Source organism: Mustela putorius, unplaced genomic scaffold (genome assembly GCF_011764305.1).
Source record: "Mustela putorius furo isolate JIRA1106 unplaced genomic scaffold, ASM1176430v1.1 tig00000508_pilon_pilon_pilon, whole genome shotgun sequence".
Lineage (NCBI taxonomy): Eukaryota > Metazoa > Chordata > Mammalia > Carnivora > Mustelidae > Mustela > Mustela putorius.
The window spans coordinates 7,432,093-7,451,511 of NW_025421402.1; positions in this window are offsets into that span (position 1 = coordinate 7,432,093).

Genomic DNA, 19,419 nt, shown 5'->3' on the forward strand with positions numbered 1-19,419 from the left:
GTATCTGTAGTTTAGCCATATATTGCTTTTTTTAGTTGCTGAAAAACTCATGTTTAGCCCCACTCCTGCATTTGCATGTGCTACTTCCTCTACCTGGAGTGCTCTCTTCCTCACCTTCAATTCTGGGGGACCCAACATTTATTGTGATGTCCTTTAACTTTGTGCACTTCTCTCTTTTATGAAATTATCTCCATTTGAATCAAGTGAGCTGAATTTTATGTCCTCCTAGAAGCCTGACTGACACAGAAGCTCTGGCCATTGTAGACACTAGGGAGCCTAGGCTCAGAGACTTATATCAACACATGCTTCTGTGATCCTCATGGAAGAAAAAGAGGATATAGTGATTAATTCACTAGCTCTTTACCACTCCCTCCTGGAATTGAGAGACTTCTGCTTATGTTTAGCTGGTCCAGGTAAGTCATGTGTCCACATCAACTCTTCAAAGAAAGAAGAAAAACACAGTTACCATTTTCTTGGAAAAGAAGGTGAAGTAGAACACTTATGACCCTGTTGACCCATATGGCCACCAAACTAAGCATAAGTAAAGGCAGTAGAACTTGAAAGTGCACAGATGGAAACATCTGTGGGGTCAGGTCAGTGAGAGCTATAATGCTATGCGAAATTTGCATAATACTCTTAAAGGAAGGCATAGGAAAAGAAATCTGAAAAGAAGACAGGATTGTGTCTATATTTTGAAATATTATAACTGAATCAGTGTATCTGAGTATAGATTCTTTAATGAAGGAATATTATACAAACTGTTTACATATGAATTTAGAAATGTAACACAGTAGGCTTATCATTTCAGCATCTGGAATGTAAATTTGACAAGATAATAAATTGTATACTTTTCTATATTGTGTAGAGGCTTCTATTACATAAATCAAGGCAATTAATTAGATTGATCAAGTCATTAGTTTATTCAATTAGCATTGACATAATCACAGTCTCAAGAAAAGAAGATTGTTTGCAGTAAGAAATATTTTGTAAAATATCCTTTAATTGGAATAATCATGTGGAAATATTCGATCAGAAATGTATCTATAAAGCAACATTACACGTCAGATTTGAAATATCCCAACTAATTAATAGCTAATAAAATTTTATATAAGTCCATAGAGATGAAATGAGAGTGGCCAAAACATCACTGTAGAATTCTGAGATAAGAACAATAAATGCATGATGCAGAAATAAAATAGCATGAAATTCCTCTATGCCTTGAATGCAATTTAATTTAATTATTGACTTTCACATACATAGCTAGAGTATCATCAATCACCATAGATAATATTTTTTCTAAGTCACCGAAACTAATTATAGTCAGTAATCTTTAGTCACTGAAACTAATCACTACACTACATTAAAAATCAATCTATTATGTGGTGTCATGAAGGTCTGTTGCTGTAGAGATTTTTTATGAACCTCAAAATTCTGTTAATTACCTGAATACTTCACATAGACATATGAAGTTGTTGTCCAACTTGCTTCTCTCTTATAAGCAGTTAAAAACACTGGTGACTTTTATTTCATCTTTATGCTAAGTGAACAGCTCTGTATTGAAACAATGTTTCATGAAAGTTGCCATTGTTCAGATAATTTTTTAATTAGAATATTAAGAAAAGGGAATACACTGAAATAAAATAGGAAAATGCTGGACACAAGCAGAAGTAGAGGGAAAGTGACTCATTTTTATATCAAAGGCTTTTCCTTTTCCTTTACTTTTCCCTAAAATGTGTTTCATTGACTCTAAGATACCATCCTAAACATTTCACGCTGCCCTTAGTGGACTCTTTTCCTAGCACTTGTATGAATCAATTAAAATCTAATATTTCGGGGCGCCTGGGTGGCTCAGTGGGTTAAGCCGCTGCCTTCGGCTCAGGTCATGATCTCAGGGTCCTGGGATCGAGTCCCGCATCGGGCTCTCTGCTCAGCAGGGAGCCTGCTTCCTCCTCTCTCTCTCTGCCTGCTTGTGATTTCTCTCTGTCAAATAAATAAATAAAATCTTTAAAAAAAAAAAAAAATCTAATATTTCATGTTCACAGAATTTTATTTTTTAGAGATTTATTTATTTGAGAGACAGATGGGGTATGACCAGAATAAAATGGAGACAGAAACTTAAGCAAACTCCATACTGAGTGTGGAGCCTGATGTGGTGCTTGTTCTCACGACCCTGAGATCATGACCTGAGCCAAAATCATAACTGACCGAGTGATCCTCATACTCACATAATTTTAGAGATAAAAAAACACTCTGCAAGTTATCTATCCATTACCAATACAGAAACTGAACGGGACTTTAAACAGCAAGTTTACACCTTTTGTAGCAGAGTAGAATGTTTCCTAACTGTTTGACAGGAATCTTTCCACCAAATCACAAGCAAACCAGAGATAAACATTGATTAATTACTATTACATTTATATTTGGAACAAATTTGATCCATCCAAAAGAAGAGTATATTTTTTAACATATGATTCTGGAACAACTGGACACCCACAGGCAAAACAAATAAACAAAACACGAATCTAGACATGGAACTTACACCCTTTACATAAGGGTGGATCATAGACCCAAATAGAAATGCAAAACTATAAAACTTCTAGACTATAACATAGGAGAAAACCTGAATTGACCTTGGGTATAGCAACAGCTTTTTAGATACCACACCAGAGGTATGATTCACGAAAAAAAAAAAAAAAAAAGTAGGCTGGTCTTCATGAAAATTAAAAATTTCTCCCCAATTATAGTGTCTTATAAAACTAAACACACTCTTGCCATATGATCCAGCAATTATGCTCTTTAGTATTTATCCAAGGTAGTTGAAAACATATGTCAATATAAAAACCTACACAGAGATGTTTTGGTAATTATATTTATAATCATTAACGTTTGGAAACCAGCAAGATGACCTTCAGTAGGTTAATGGATACATAGACTGTGGTCCATCCAGACAACACAGAATTATTCAGTGCTAGAAAGAAATGAACTATAAAGCTACAAAAAGACCTGGAGGAAGCTGAGATGCATATTACTAACTGAAAGAAGCTGATCTGAAAAGGATACATACTGTAACATATCCAGTTATAGGACATTCTGAAAAGGCAAATTTCTTCGGGGATAGTAAAAAAGATCAATGATTGCCAGGGATTGGGAAGGGGGAGGAGTGAATAGACAGGGCACAGAGGATATTTAGGACATTGAAAACATTCTGTATGATACTATAATGATGGATACATGTTGTTATACATTTGCCCAAACACATAGAATGTGCAACACCAAGAGTGAAAGGTAATGTGTAGTGTGGACATGAAGTAATTGTGATGTGTTAATGTGTAAGTTCACTAATTGTAACAAATGAACCACTCTGGTGGGCAATGCTGGAAATGGAGGAAGTTATGCATGTGTTGGGGGAAAGTCATGTGCATATGGGAAATCTCCATTCCTTGTATTTAATTTTGCTGTGAACTTACAACTGCTTTTACAAAATAAAGTCTTACAAAATAAATTAATAAACAACCATGCAGTCCTCCTTTAACTAGAATTACCAGTTGTTAACATTTGCCATCTTTGCCTTTTTCTGTTTATTTCTCTTATTTCTTTTCTTTCTTACTGTTTCTCCCTCTTCTCTTCTCTCTTTTATACACACACACACACACACACACACACACACACACACACAGACTTTTTTTTTAACTTAACCATTTCAACCTAGCTCTTGCATCATGTATGTCCTGAGAACAAAGGTACACTCCTGCATAAGGAGTATACTTTTACCAGTTTCAAGAAATTGAAATTCGCTATTATAATAAAATCTAACACCTATAGTCTGCATCTCTATTTCTCCCATTGCCCAATTTTGTCTTTATTTTTTCTAAATCCAAAAGCCAGACAAAAATCATACATATGTTTGGGGTGATTGGGTGGTGCAGTTGGTTAAGCAACCTGACTCTTGGTTTCCACTCACCTATAATTTCGGGGTTGTGGGATAGAGCTCCATCGCTGGCTCTACACTCAGCATGGAGTCTGCTTGGAGTTTCTCTCTCCCTCTCCCTCTGCCTTTCCCCTTCCCCCCATGTGCTCTCTCTCTCTCAGATAAATAAATAAATCTTTAAAAAAAAAAATCACACTTATGTTTATCAAGTCTTTTAGGTTTCTTGAGTCATTCTATAGTTTTTTTTCCCTTACATTAAGAGGCCTAGATAGTTTGGTCTGTAGAATTATCTTTATTTAAAATTGCCTGATTGTTTCCTCCTATTTAGAATAATTTTTTCCCAAGAATATTGCATAGGTGATACTGTGTCCTTCTTAGTAAAAAATCAATTTATTTCATTTTTGGTAATAGTAAGTTTTTTATGACATTTTTAAAGGTAGTATTACCAGATTTCTCCTTTGTAAATTTTTTTTCCCCTTTGCAGTTATTAAGTAATCAGTGGAGTGAATATCTTGTATCCTAACTAATCCAAGGGTTTTGGCATCTAGTGATGATTTTCATCTATATTAAATTTGAATTTGGTAGTTGTGAACTAGTTAAACAAATTCTTTATATATAAACATGTTATTATATTTTATACATATAATTATATATTATATTTTTCAATGTAATTTATCGATTTATTTAATTTTCATAAATATCTCATGAGTTTTATATGTTTATACCAATTTTAGAGATTTAGGGAACATTTTATATAAATGCACAGAGTTAATAAATGTTGAAATTGATGCTAGAAACCAGCTCTAATTTTTCCTGTGTGGTTCTCTTTTTGAGACACAGGTCATGTTTGGACAGTGTCTAACAGTATTTAGGCTAAGAAAGATTTCAGAGAGTTTCTTAAACACCAGCAGTGATTATATGAGGTGAAGAGATCTGAGCACCTTATTTCATTTTCTTTGGCACTGAGCCCTTAGTGCATTTTGCTTAATTCTTTAGTTCTTCATTAACCTCCTTAAACTCATCACATGGCATGATGACAAAGGTAGACTGGAACTTCTTTGAGTGTTATCACTAAAGAATACATTTTTCTTAAAATATAGACAAAAAATAACACAAACAGCAACCAAAAATTAGCCCTTTCTGTTTAACATGCTGCAAATGTAAGGTTTTCAATCCATGAGTCATTTTTTGGGTAGAATCCTTTCTAAATGAATTGTAACTACAATCTTGATTCTCTTTATGAGAAAGGGCAGAGAGAAGTTGTTGGTTACCTGAATTCAAATCCTGTTTCTCCCACTTACTGTCCTTATGAACTTGGTCAAGATAGTGTCCTGTTCTGTGGCACATGAACGACACATTTTCCAAAGTTATTGTGAGATTAAATTATTTAGCAATTGTAAAGAATTTTAACAGGTGTCGGCACACAGTAAGCATCGAAGATGGTTGAGAGGCAATATAGTGATTGAGTGTGGGCTCTGTAGCCAGAGAAATAGGAGTATGAATTCTGGCTTCACCCTGACATATTGTAGTCTCTATGATAACTCATGAATATTAAAATACTCATGTTTAATCGCTCTGTTACATCATGTTTCTTTACAGCTTGCCCCATCCAAGGTTGAATAGGGGTACTTAGTGACTCAAGGCAATAGGGAGTGGGTTTTGTCTTCTTTTGAGTAAGGAAATGCATGGAATTTGAGATTGTGATGAGGCAGGAGCTTTCTAAATGTGTTTTGCTTCCCAGGAGGCAGGCATATGCTTGGTCTTCTTAGCCTATCAGGGTCTATCCCAGGGGTCTAGGTTATTTACCCTCATTTCTCTCAGTTTCTGACTTGAACTGGTGGGAGGCAATATCTGTGTTGTTCATACTTACTATGACTCTGTATATATGTGTGCAAATGCACAGGCACACACAGAGAGAAAGAATGTGTTTCATTGGGAGTACTGTCTCAGATCCTGTTGAATGTATAATGGAATATATAGTATATGTACATGATTACCTTTCTAAAACACCCAAGATGTGAAGTCTGGAAACATCTAGCCCTACTCATTTCTAATGGAGGCTTGTCGACAAGTGTTAAGGCTCCAGCATTTTCCAGTTCCCTCTCATGAGAGCCTGGGGTGTGACTTGATAAACGGACTAAGTATGAAAGAGACCTAAGACAGATCTTTCCCATGTAAACTCTGTAAATAGAAGGCCTCATGAGTTGATCTGGTTAATGTATGCTATGTGACACAGCACTGGTTGGCAGAGGTCTGGAATTTAGCTACCAAGAGAACTTTGTGCTCTGGACTACACACAGAAGTTCATGTCTAGCTTTAAGAGTAATATATTAGTGAACTATAGGTTCTGGCTGGTAATTGTGTCTGAGTGGGTCTCTACAGAGAGAGGACAGATAGACCTATAACATTCTGAGTCAGAGCTCTAATGAGGGTTATAGCCAAACTTCAAGCCATAATGCAAGTAGTAGAGGGCTGCTGGAGCTCAAAGGGCAAACCTATGCTCATTAATTGCAAAATCTATTATCAGATACCAGCAGAGCACTCGTGGGCCAGGAAGCCTAAAGACATAACCACGGAGATGGGAAAAACCAAAGGGTTCTATTTAGACATCTCAGCAACCCTTTCCTGTGACTGGGATGACTTTCAACATCAAGGCTATGTTAAACTCAGTGAATCACAAATTCCATTTTAAAGATATTTTAGTAAGATGAACTAGGAAAGAAAAAAAAAAACTTGACTTCAAACACAATTTCAATTTTCCCTTTACTTTATAAGGTTGTACTATGTAATCTGGACATAAACAGTCATCCTATTATATACATACATGTACATAAGCTCCTTTCCTATATGGTTTTATATTTACTATTGTAAGACACTTTTTAAAAATCAAAATAACTTTTAAGTACATAGAAATATACCTAAAATAAAAATATGTGTTTTATTCTCATAAGATAGTAATGAATTAGAATTTTAGTTTAAGGGGACGCCTGGGTGGCTCAGTTGGTTAAGCAGCTGCCTTCGGCTCAGGTCATGATCCCAGCGTCCTGGGATCGAGTCCCACATCGGGCTCCTTGCTCCGCAGGGAGCCTGCTTCTCCCTCTGACTCTGCCTTCCACTCTGTCTGCCTGTGCTTGCTCTCACTCTCTCTCTCTTACAAATAAATAAATAAAATCTTTAAAAAAAAAAAAAAAAGAATTTTAGTTTAAGATCATTTATAGTTTCAAAGGCCTTTACATTTCTCCAAGGAATTTAATATATTCCTATTGAACATTTCATTAAAAATGCCGCAGACAGAATATGAGTTTTTGTAAGTATGACTTCTATCATTTTACTAAAATCAGTAAAAATAATTTTGTGCTTGGAAGGTTACTACGTCTCAGCTCCCTCTCTCTAGAATGGAATGAGAAAAAAGCAATAATAATAAGAGATGATAGCTTCAAATGTTAAAAAATAAAAAGTCATTTCCAATTGCATACCCATTATCAGCCAAAGAAAATGCAGGACTGAAGTAGGAGGCATGGTGGGTAGCACTCTGAAAGTACCATAATTTTAGAGATGGATCAATGCAAAAGAAAAAAATACATCATTTGAAAGTGCTGTAGTATTAAAAAGGTTTGGGGGAAAATGAGATTGCAGTTTGAACAAAATCATACATTTACTAAAGAGGGAAGAAATTAGTTATTGTCTAACAGTCAGCATAAAGACACCAGAAAAACTATATAAAATCCTTTTATAACCAGTAACTTGAAAATTAACGAGTCATAGATCTTCAATTTACTTGTGATTAATAAACTTTATCTGAATTAAGAGAAGAAAGCACTTAACCAGAGAAAGCATTTAAACAGAGAAACAACTTCAACAATTTAAAAACATACCTAGTTTATGCTGTGAAGAAATACTACTAGCAACGAAACACTCCTAAAAGGATCTTTTGTAAGAGTGTCTAGTTAGGAACCATTGTGTATTTCCAGGAAAGACCTGGAGTACTGGGTTGCCTGGTGTGCCCCCACACCATAGTGGTGTCCACTCAGGGCCTGCGAAAGTGACCTTATTTTGAAATAGGCTCTTTGCAGACGGAGTTAATTAAGATTAACTAGTTAAGTGACTGGCGTCCTTATAGGAAAAAAATTCGGACTCAAAGACACAGACACAGAGGGAAATAGGCAAAGTGACAGCAGAGGCAGAAGACGAAAGGACAAAGTGAGGGGTGCCAAGAATCACCAGCAACTTCCAGAAGCTAGGAAGAAGCACTGGGCATATTTTCCTTAGAGTCTTCGGATGGATCATGGCTCTAAGAAATTAATATACTTGGTAAACATCCAAAACAGTAATAATGCATTAATATAAATAATGAAACTAAAGCTTAACTAATGCATTTCCCATCACTTAACTAATGCTCCCATCACTGATCCTTTTTTTCTTTTTTAAGCTGCAAAGTATTTTTTTTTTGTTGCTTATACCTTCAAAACAGAAGACTTGACTTTGACAGCATGTTGAATGACATCCTTACTTACTATTCGGGCACAGATCCATGTATTCACTCTATCAAAATCCATTTACCGAGTATCTAATGGGTACTACGTTCCAAATCTCACTTTTGATTTCTCTGATAGTCTGAATCTTCTCATTTGTGATAAAGCTTCAAAAATCACCTGGTTAAATCGGTAATGTATCAAAGCATTTTTTTTTTTGAGTTAATTTTTAAAAAATGCTATCACTCCATTTTAGAAGAGATTGACAAGGCTTTTTCAGGAAGTTTCATTTCATGCATAAGAGGGTCCAAGCATTCTTCTGGATTACTTCCTTGTTTAGTTTCCGTTGCATCAAGATACCCCACGATGTTCTTAGGCACAATCGTGAACCATTCATATCGTCACTGTAAAACTTCTGCTCCTTAGGTCCCATGGACTTGTGATGATGGCCACAACTTAAAACATGGATTTGGATATAATATACATTGACAAATAAGCCACTGAGAACCTCTCGGAGTACCTAATGTTATAACTGGGGTAGAAGTGCGTGTTTTGTCTTATGAAAGCCAAGATGTTACCCACTTTCTTCTCACACTCATTGGGACCCCTGCCTTCAGCAATAATTGCACCAGGGTCTACCTATCAGTGCTAAACTGAAAATGCTCTGATGCCTCCATCCATGCATATTTGAAACCAGCATGCCGTTTGACTGCACATTGGAGAGAGGAACAGATGAAGGTTTATTTTTTAATCCATTAAGTGTGAGGGCTAAATGGGGAGATTTTGTGTCCTTAATTTTTTTCATCGCATTTGTGAATTACATATTATTAGATCCATTTTGCTGATGAGTTTAGGATTGAATCTGTATTACAACAATTAAAATTGTGCAGTACCTCAGATTTATATAAAATGGAAGGCCTATTTCATGAGATTTTAAATTATTTCCCCAAGCTGGTGAGGCATTGTTATTCCATTTTTTTCAGTGTGCTATTTACATTATTTGTACTATTATTCATAACATCAATATGAGGGACACTTCTTGAATGCTTACTAAGAGTATTTCGTGGAAGAACAAGGTTTTCTAACTACTGGGCCTTCATTTCAAATCACGGTGTGAATGCCAAGCAAAATAACAAACCAGTCAGTCCTTGTACTAGTTTCCTATAGCGGCTACATTTAAACTACCACAAACTTGGTTGTTTAAAGAACACAGATTATTTTCTTAACCGTTCTAAAGATCAGGAGTCTGAAATTAGTCTCACTGGTCCAAGACAAGTTTTGGTAGAGCACTGTTCCCACTGGAGACTCCGGAGGAGAATAATTGCCTTACATTTTCTAGCATCTTGAGCAGCATTTCTTGGCTTGTGGGACCCTTCCTTAACCTTGGAAGCCAGCCTTATAGCATTTTGATTTAGTCTTCACACTGGCTGCTTCTTTTGTGTCAAATTTCCTCTACCTTCTTTTTATAGACACTTGTGATTTCACTTAGGGTCCATCCAGATAATCCAGGATCATCTCCTGATCTTCAGGTCCTAATTTTAATCACAATTGTGAAGTCTCTTTTGCCATTTAAGGCAACATTCACAGTTTGGATGATTAGGATGTGGTTGTCTTTAGGGGTCATTATTCAGTTTATCTCGGTGCAGAAAGCCATCATCTAAACTTACCTGTTTCATGTTTTTCAGCTGAATGTGCTAGTTTCCAATACTATCTAGATGATCCAATTAGTCACTTTGATTCATGTATTACCAAAACACTGGTATCAAATATTAGCAAATCAATATGCCATCTTTCCCAAGAAACATGTGCATTTTCTTACTTGACTACAGAACTGGATTCCTTACACCACTGATAGACTCTAAAAGCAAGAATATCAGGAACCATGCCCAGCTAATTATTTTCTTGCTGTTATTTTCAAGTCGTATTGTTCTTGGGCTGCATGATCCTTTGAAATAGATGTATTTTCTTTTAGTGGAGAATGACTAATAACATAAATTCCTAATCTTCACTTAAATAGGCATAATCTTAGAATCACTGAATTGTTACTGAAGTTTCAAAGAGTTTGCAGTAAGCAATCAATTGTTAAGATCGTTAGTAACAGGCAATGACAATATTTCAGGGCTTGCAAATCCATCATACAAAGCATTATGTTTGAGAAGATAAAACTATAAAACCTAAATAGCCAAGAGCCATGAAAATGAAGAGACCATAAAAAAGAGTCAGTACAGAAAATTAAAACATAAAGTATGCTTTGTAAATATTATAGAAATATCAGCAATTTTAATAACAATGTCATTGAAACAGAGAGAAAATCAAACTAAATGGCTGATATAATCTCATGTTGAAGGACTGAAAATTTTAGATTTTTTCCTTTGTTCTGACTAGTGTTCTCGATCATGCCTAAGCAGTGTGCACACTAGCCTGTTGCTGGAATTGTCTGAGCATGACCATCATGGATGTCCATGGGGCTGATGAGGAAGAGAGGCTCTTTAAAAATGGGTTAGTTGGGGTGCCTGTGGGTCTCAGTGGGTTAAAGCCTCTGCCTTCAGCTTGGGTCATGATCCTGGGATTCTGGGATGGAGCCCAGCAACGGGCTCTCTACTCAGTGGAGAGCCTGCTTCCTCCTCTCTCTCTCTTTGCCTACTTGTGATCTCTGTCAAATTTATTTACTTATTTATAAAATCTTTTTTTAAAAAAAGGGGAAGTTGCCGTGAGTTGTAGCAACTTTAAGACAAACTGAAAATTTAAAGATATCTTCGAAGGCTTACTCAATTGAGAAACTAAGTTTTGAAATGGCAGTTTCAGAAAATCAGCTTGATGTTACTGGATGCCACATAACCAGTGAACCTTCAATGTCAGTCCATCTTTCCACTGAAATTTCAAAAACTGATGCTGGCACATGTGTGTTTTAAGTGTTTTGACAATGTTTTTAGTGCTTGAAGTAACACAGGTAGTTCATGCAACAGAGGAATTATTTGTTTTATTGTGGACATTCTTTAATAAGTTTATATTAGGTGACAGCTTCCTAAACTAACCTACATTTAGTCTGCATTTGTAAAAGCAAAAACATCCTTCTTACAAAATTATCACCTGAGAAATATTTTGACTATCACGAATACTATTCTAAAAGTAATAATTCTGGGACACTTGGGTGGCTCAGTCGGTTAGCATGTGCCTTCAGTTCAGGTCATGATCCCAGGGTCCTGGGATCCAGCCCAGGAGCATGTGTCAGGCTCCCTTCTTAGCAAGGACTCTGCTTCTCCCTCTCCCTTGCCCTCTGTCCCTCTCTCTTGTTCTCTCTCAGAAATTAAAAAACAAAAAGAAAAAAGAAAAAACTAAAAGTAATAATTCTGCAAATACTAATTGCTATGAAAATTTTGCAAATGATCTGGAAATTATCATCCAATCACAAATCGCCACATTAAAATTGTACCATGGGGAAGGTACAGAAAACTACAAAACAAAGCACAGCCATGGATTACTTTGGTGCAGAAGACGGAAGTCCGGAAGGGGGCGCTCTCATGTACCTACCATTGCTTGTAACCTGAATAACCAGCAGAAAGAAGGTTAGAATTGTTTTGACAAGAAAGGTCATTTTTCACACAGGAAGTTTATCTCCTGCTTTTAAGAAGACGGGGGAAGATCCCTCCTTGCCCCGGCTCTCTATGACAGAGAGAGTGAGAGAGTTCAATAATCACATCTGCTACAACCCTAAGATTATTCATTTTAAGGAATCTCCAAACAAATTGCTCATATCTGTCTCTTGGTAATTGGAAATGGAATCTTATAGAAGCTAATACTTAAGTTACTATACATGAATTTTTACTGACATGAAATGGAGATCCTTATCTGCTTGGACTCAGTGCTAAAAATGTTTAGGGAACATGTCCTTTCTATTTCTGAAGAAAAACTGGATAACCATATTGTATCATCTTATCAAATACAAATTCTAAAGTGTATAAAACATGCTTTTTTACTATCACCTCTTCTCTTCTAGCAACACCCAAAATAGGCCATATAATCACATTTAGCAAGGTACTGCCATGATAAAAGTTTATTTTTAACTCTTTGTTTTTATTTTTCTTTGCTTTGTTTTGCTGGCTTTTTAAAAGCCTGCCTCTGGCTACAGTATATTTGACATGACTTTAGAATTCTGGACCAAGTACATATTAAAAATAAATAAACACAAGGAAGAGAATAGCCAGAAGTTTATATTCACTAATTAGAAATTACTAGTATTTGATCACTCAAACTGGCTAAATTTAAAAATAGCTATTGCACAAATGGTTGAACTAGAAGGACTGGAAGACTAGATAGTTACTCATATTTATTAAGGTACCTCAGGAATTAAGATATAGAGTGGTTAAGCATATAGGTGCTAGATTTAAACTTTATGAGTCATTTTTCACCTGGGTCCCTTTTAATCTATGGGACCTTTGGCAAATTGCTCGAATTCTCTGTGTCTTGGTTTTCTTCTATAAAATCCATCTGTATTTTATCTGTAGGTAAGAACATTATGTTCTTCATGGAATTTTCATACCTAAGTTCACAAAGTATTTAGATCAAAGCTTGACACACAATAAACACTCTTATCATTACAGTTTACTTGTTTCTTTTATTTTTATTTAGTTTTCTTGCTTCTTTAGTTTGAGCACTTGGCAGAGTTCCATTTAATATACAAAATAAAACACTCTGTTATCACTCCTCTTTCTTCTTCTGAATCCCATAATAGCTTCAGATCCCCTTCAAAAAGTAAAATTTTATATATATGCTTTAAGTATATTTTAAAATGAATAATATAAACAGGAAAAAAAAAAGGGAAAAAAAATATAAACAGGAAAGAGTATAAGTAACCTTTCTACTAACCTTGGTAGAATTACATGATCCAGTGAATTTATTATAGATCGGTTCATTCAACAATTAATACATGCTTAGAATTGCAACAAACAGCGGGTGCATAGAAAATATGTTGGTTTTGCCCTTTAGAAAGATACAGTGGTTAGCTAGACATTAAGCCCATCATTAGCATGTGAAAAATGCTACTGTAATGGTACCCAAAAGTTGTTCTAGGAGTGGAAACTTCCTAATCCAGTTTTGCAGGCATAGGGCATGAAAGAGGAAAAGAATTTGATGCATGGGTTGAGTTCAGAGGAATGTAGACAGGTTTTCAATGGGGCAAATATACCAAGGCCATGTTTGCAGTCCAGAAGGTGAGAAAAGACTCCACAAATTCAGCATGATAGGGGAGCTGAGTGATTGGAGACCTGAGGCTGAGCATGTAAGGCAGGCATAGAGAGCCTGGAATTAAGCACACACTTTATCAGAAGGTTTTGGAGAGACTGATGATTTAGCATTCTCTAGAGTAACAAAAAATACAGGTATCCATACCTATAACTGTGTCTCTATACCTATCATATCTATCTATCTACCTATCATCCATTATCTATCTGCCTATCAAAATAGAGAGAGAGAAACATGACAGCTCAGGCAGACGCGGTTTCTATGTTTAAGTCGTGAAAAGCATTGCTTTTTCTTCATGACATCTGTCTTTGCTTTTATGGCCTTCAACTGATTGGGTGAAGCCCATACACACTACTAGGGTAAAGGGCTTTTTGAATATTAATCACATGCTTAAAAATATCTTTACAGCAATATCCAGAGTACCATTTTATCAAACAACAGAGCACTATAGCCTTGCCAAGTCGACCTATGAATTCACCATTACAAGAGACGCTGAATTTTTAATCATGAGAAAGACAAGATGCGTTTTGTGTTCTGGAAGTTAACTCTGGGGACAGACACAGGGAAGAAAGAGTGTATATGAAGATGGGAGAACTGTCCCTGGGAGCTGGATGTGTGGCTAAAGACCAGAGACGATGTCGATAAACTGTATTGTTCTTGTTTTGACCAAGAGGACCATCTAGGTAGTTTGGAGAATGTGACGGAGGCAAGCCAGAGAGGGGGATTATATATTCGATGTAGAAGATAAGAAGGCATCAAGAATAGCTCTACCATCCTTCTATAATTAATTTGATTTTAAAGTTGGAAGCTTTTCTGTTCTTTCACTTTAAAGCAAAGACAAACTATTGCTAATTTCCAATTATAATTATCCCCCAGAAATCTTAATCTGCAATATTCATCCTCTTCTGAACAGCATTCTTCTGAAGTCTCTCCATTTTAATTAGTTCATTTTTCTTGGCAAAATTTTTAATAGGCCTTAATTAGCTGTGAGGTAAAATTTAAAAGTGACAGTGAGTGCCTCTGCTTATACAGAGCTTTGTAGTTCTGAAATCATTTTCACATATATAAAACCAGTAAAATATTCTTTTGCTATTAGGCTATGATCCAGTTAAGTTCTACAAGTGATTCTTAGTATGAGAAAAGGATAATGTTCCCACATATCTATTTTCATTTCCAAACCGAATTGTGAACTGGGAACCACAGACTGTGTTATATCTTGACAAGAAAGAAGGGGAAAGACATGAAGTGGAAAGCTTCCTCTTCGCAAATACATTTTGCTCTAAATTAAAATTAAAGTACTATTTTTCGATCTGTCATTTTCTTGTTCTTATTACCTATCTTTTTAGGAATTATTAAAAGAGAATTTCATCCCCTGTCAGGCAAAATATAATTTAGCACCATAAGGATACCACCTCCTCGGCTTCATTAGGCTCCTTCATAGAGAATATGATTAATGCCTATGTAGAGTCATTAATTACAGGAGGTCTATTCAAAACAGTAGGAACAAAATCCCGTTCACTAGTAAACATAATTGTAATAATGACCTATTAGTTTAGGAGCCATGAATACATACTTAGAAATATAATTTCACGAGACGTAGAGTAATATATGATAACTCACTGACAAATTCAACACGTTACTCGGCCAGTTAATACTGCAGTCTGAAGTCATCTTCTAGGAACTATGTATTTGTCAAACAGTATTCATTAAGATAGTTACAACGAATGCAGCAATATATATGTATATATAAAGCTAACTTTTGGAATGCAACGACTGTAATGTTAAGCGAGTGTTTTCACAGTGTAATCATGTTTCTAGACTAGAGAATTATTTTCGTTTGAAAACTGTAATCATGCTAAAATTTGAGGAATGAAACATGTTACGTCTTTTACTCTTATTTAATGTTAAAAAATGGGAGGCAAGGATATCTTTAAAAAGGTTAAAAATGGGGGCACCTTGGTGGCTCAGTGGGTTAAGCTGCTGCCTTCGGCTCAGGTCATGATCTCAGAGTCCTGGGATCGAGTCCCGCATCGGGCTCTCTGCTCAGCAGAGAGCCTGCTTCCCTCTCTCTCTCTGCCTGCCTCTCCATCTACTTGTGATTTCTCTCTGTCAAATAAATAAATAAAATCTTAAAAAAAAATAAAATAAATAAAAAATAAATAAAAAGGTTAAAAATGAAGATTTAACCTATTCACAAAGACATAGCCGGAGATGAATAATTCATTTCAGACAGTCTTTTCTTTTACAAATATTTAATCATACCAAGAATTGCCATAAAATCTCTTCAGAGACCTAAATAATTGAGATAAAAACTTTTCATATTTGGGGTTTCGTATAGCAAAAAGACTGCGATTTTAAAAATCGAAGGCACGGGGGCACCTGGGTGGCTCAGTGGGTTAAGCCTCTGTCTTTGGCTCGGGTCATGATCTCGGGGTCCTGGGATCAAGCCCCGCATCAGGCTCTCTGCTCAGAAAGGGAGCCTGCTTCCCCCTCCCCCTCTGCCTGCCTCTCTGTCTACTTGTGATCTCTCTCTTTCTCTCTGTCAAATAAATAAATATTTAAAAAAAAAAATCGAAGGCACGTGGACCCCTTGAGTTTCACCCTGATAAATCAGCATGCTCCTCCAACATTCATTCCTAAATAGGAAAGTATAAAATTTCAGCCCTAGTGATTATTACCCAGGTATAAAATAAACAACTATGATCTACTTGGTGAGTCAAAATTGTTTAAAATCAAACACCACAATGACAATGAGATTCTATTGTAGGCTAAATTTATTTCATTGTACAAAAACATTTGACATATATATTTAATATTTCTCACAGTAAATTTGTGGAATGGTAATTTTAATTCTCATTTTACAGTGGAATAAACTTTGAGTGGTAAACATCTACCAGTGTTATGCAATTCAGTGTGAAGACAAAGAAAACCTAAATCCAGGATATCTTCTACCAAATTGCATTTACTTCATATTAAAGAGGAAATTTCAGTAGAGTTGACTTTACACTAACAAAGAACTGAGACATTTTTAGGCCAAATTTTAATTGCAGGAGAAGAGGTAGGGCAGAGCTAGTGGCTGCTAACAGGTGAGACAGGGAGCTCAGTGAAAAAGAAAGTGCAAACGTTGCCATTAATGGGAAAGAAAAGAAAGTTAAAAATGCAAAAATTAGCTATGGAAATATTCCAATCATTTGTGACTCTTCCTTTAAAATTAAAGACTTTAACTCTGTAATTACAGCCACATTTAAATAATTCTAACCTTTGGTAACCCATTCGTTAGTAAAATTTGTGATAGTATATGAATTTTTTTTCTTTAAGAAGCATCTGAAATTACAAGAAGTGATATGCTCATATTAAGATGTTTAGTATAATCAAATGTTGAGAAAAATTTCTCCCGAAACAGACTAGAGACTAGGTTTATTTTAAGAAAAATTTTAAAGATTTCATTTATTTACTGGAAAGAGAGTGAGAGAGAGAAAAGAATCAGGGGGAAGAACAAGAAAAGAACACCTTCCCCACAGCCCCCCCCCACCCCTCCTGAGCAGGGAGCCTGAGGACATGGACATGGGGGTGGGGCTCCATCCCAGGACTCCAGAATCGTGACCCAAGCCAAAAGCAGGCACTTAACCAACTGAGCCACCCAGGTGCCCCAACAGTAGACTAGATTTAGAAAAAAAGATTCTTCCCCATCTTTTTACAATGAGTATTTTAAAAGAAGATCCATGCGGCGGAGATGGGGGGTAGAAATCTCTGTCTTTGCATACTTCTCTTCTGTATTTTCCTGCATTGGAATAGCTCAGTTGTCGGGAATGGCTTAGGATAGCATATGACATTCTAGAGACAGTCAAACAGACTTGAATTTAATATACATTCTGTCTGGATTCCTTGATCAGGTGGCTGATCACTCTGTACTACAGATTATTAATTTATACCATAGTGTTTGGGATATCCACCCTGACAGATTGTTTTGAGTACTAAAAATAGATGAAGGGTATGGAAATTCTTGAGAGGAGGTCTGCACATTCTAAGAGCTTACAATGCAGACTGTGCTTTGGATTTGCCAAGAAAATGAGGAAATTAAAGCTGGCAGTCTTTGCCAGGACTGGGGTGGCCCTTGCAGTTACTTTTCTTCTCAGTGACTCCTACCTATTTTATCCTCAGCAGATTCCTTATCCAAGAACCACAGGCATCAAAACCACCTGGACGTATGTTTAAAGTAGAAATGTCTGGGCCCCATCCAGATCCACATGATCAGACTTTCTGGATCAGGGAGAAAGAAGACAACAAGTTAAAGCTAGCTTTCGAATTTTGGTCCTCATTTATATCACTTTCTCTGGTTTTAGGAAAAGTTAATTAAATCTTCACAATCTCCCTCTCTATTCATGTATGTATTTTATAATTTCTAAGGAGGGTTAGCAAAGTATGTAATAGTGCTTGGTAAACTACAAAATAATACAAAATTGAAATTCTCATTATGGTTGAAAATTGCTATCAGTGGTGTTAAACCAAAATGGAGGTCATAGTTTGGGTGCGTTCTCAAAGCAAACATCTATAGCTACATAATCAAAAGTGAAACGATCCTGACTTCCCCTAAATCTAACTCTGAATTTAAATAAAACTTAAGGGTTTTTTTTAATTGAAAATAAAGGTTTATTTATTTATTTGAGAGTGAGCAAGAAAGAGAGAGAGCACCAGAAGGGGTGGGGGGAGGGAAAGGGGATACAGGGAAGGGAAAAGCAGATTGCTTACTCCCACTGAGCAGAGAAACCCATGCAGAGCTCCATCCTGGGAGAAGGCAGGTGCTTCTCCCTGACTGAGCCATCCCGGTGCCCTCCCCCAAATTTAAGCTTTCTCCCTGTCAGTGTAATCTCCCAGCTTCCTTGCTAATCAGCTACACATAAATGAGCTCAATCTGGGCTGCTATCTTAGAAAGAATATAAGTCTTTAGTCACCAGTCACAACCGAAAACAATGCACTTCCTCATGCCTTCTTTACAAACAGCCATAGGCTGCTGAGACCCCTGCTTCTTACCACTTTGAGTTTTGAAGTCTCTCTATTCTTGGAAACTTTTTTTCTTACTCAATAAAATAGTCTTTTTGGGAAAAGCTTTCTGAATTTTCTTTGGACACTGGGGAATCTATTTCTTCTTGAGTTTGACGTATTTTAGGTCTTACCTTCTTGTCCTCTCTGCTTTCCCAGAGTTTCTACCCCTCACTAGAATGGCTATGATCGTCCTAAACCCTATCTGCTAGTTCTTCAGGCCAGAAACATTGTGGATTTTCTTTTTCTTTTCTTTTTCTTTTTTTTTTTTTTTTTAAGATTTTATTTATTTATTTGAAAGACAGAGATCACAAGTAGGCAGAGAAGGAGGTAGATGGAGAGGGCGAGGCAGGCTCCCTGCTGAACAGAGAGCCTGATGCCCTGGGATCATGACCTAAGCCAAAGGCAGAGGTTTTAACCCATTGAGTGACCCAGACACCCCTGGATTTTCCACTGGAGTTTGGCTGTCCCATATAGTACAGATTGTATTCTGTCCTCATGCAAGAAGCCATAAAAATGGGAATGTCAGAGTCATCCCCTTTTCCATGTTTTCACTCCCTTCTAGTACTGGCTTGCCCTTCGGTATCTTCAGGCAATTTTTAAAAATCTTGTCAAGAGTTCACAGTTGTGATGTTTTGCAAACTGATATGTATGTAGTCATGATACTAGTGGAACGGTAGTGAAATCACTGTTTGTTGAACTGGTTCCAGAGAAATTTTTTGATATTGTCTTCTAAAA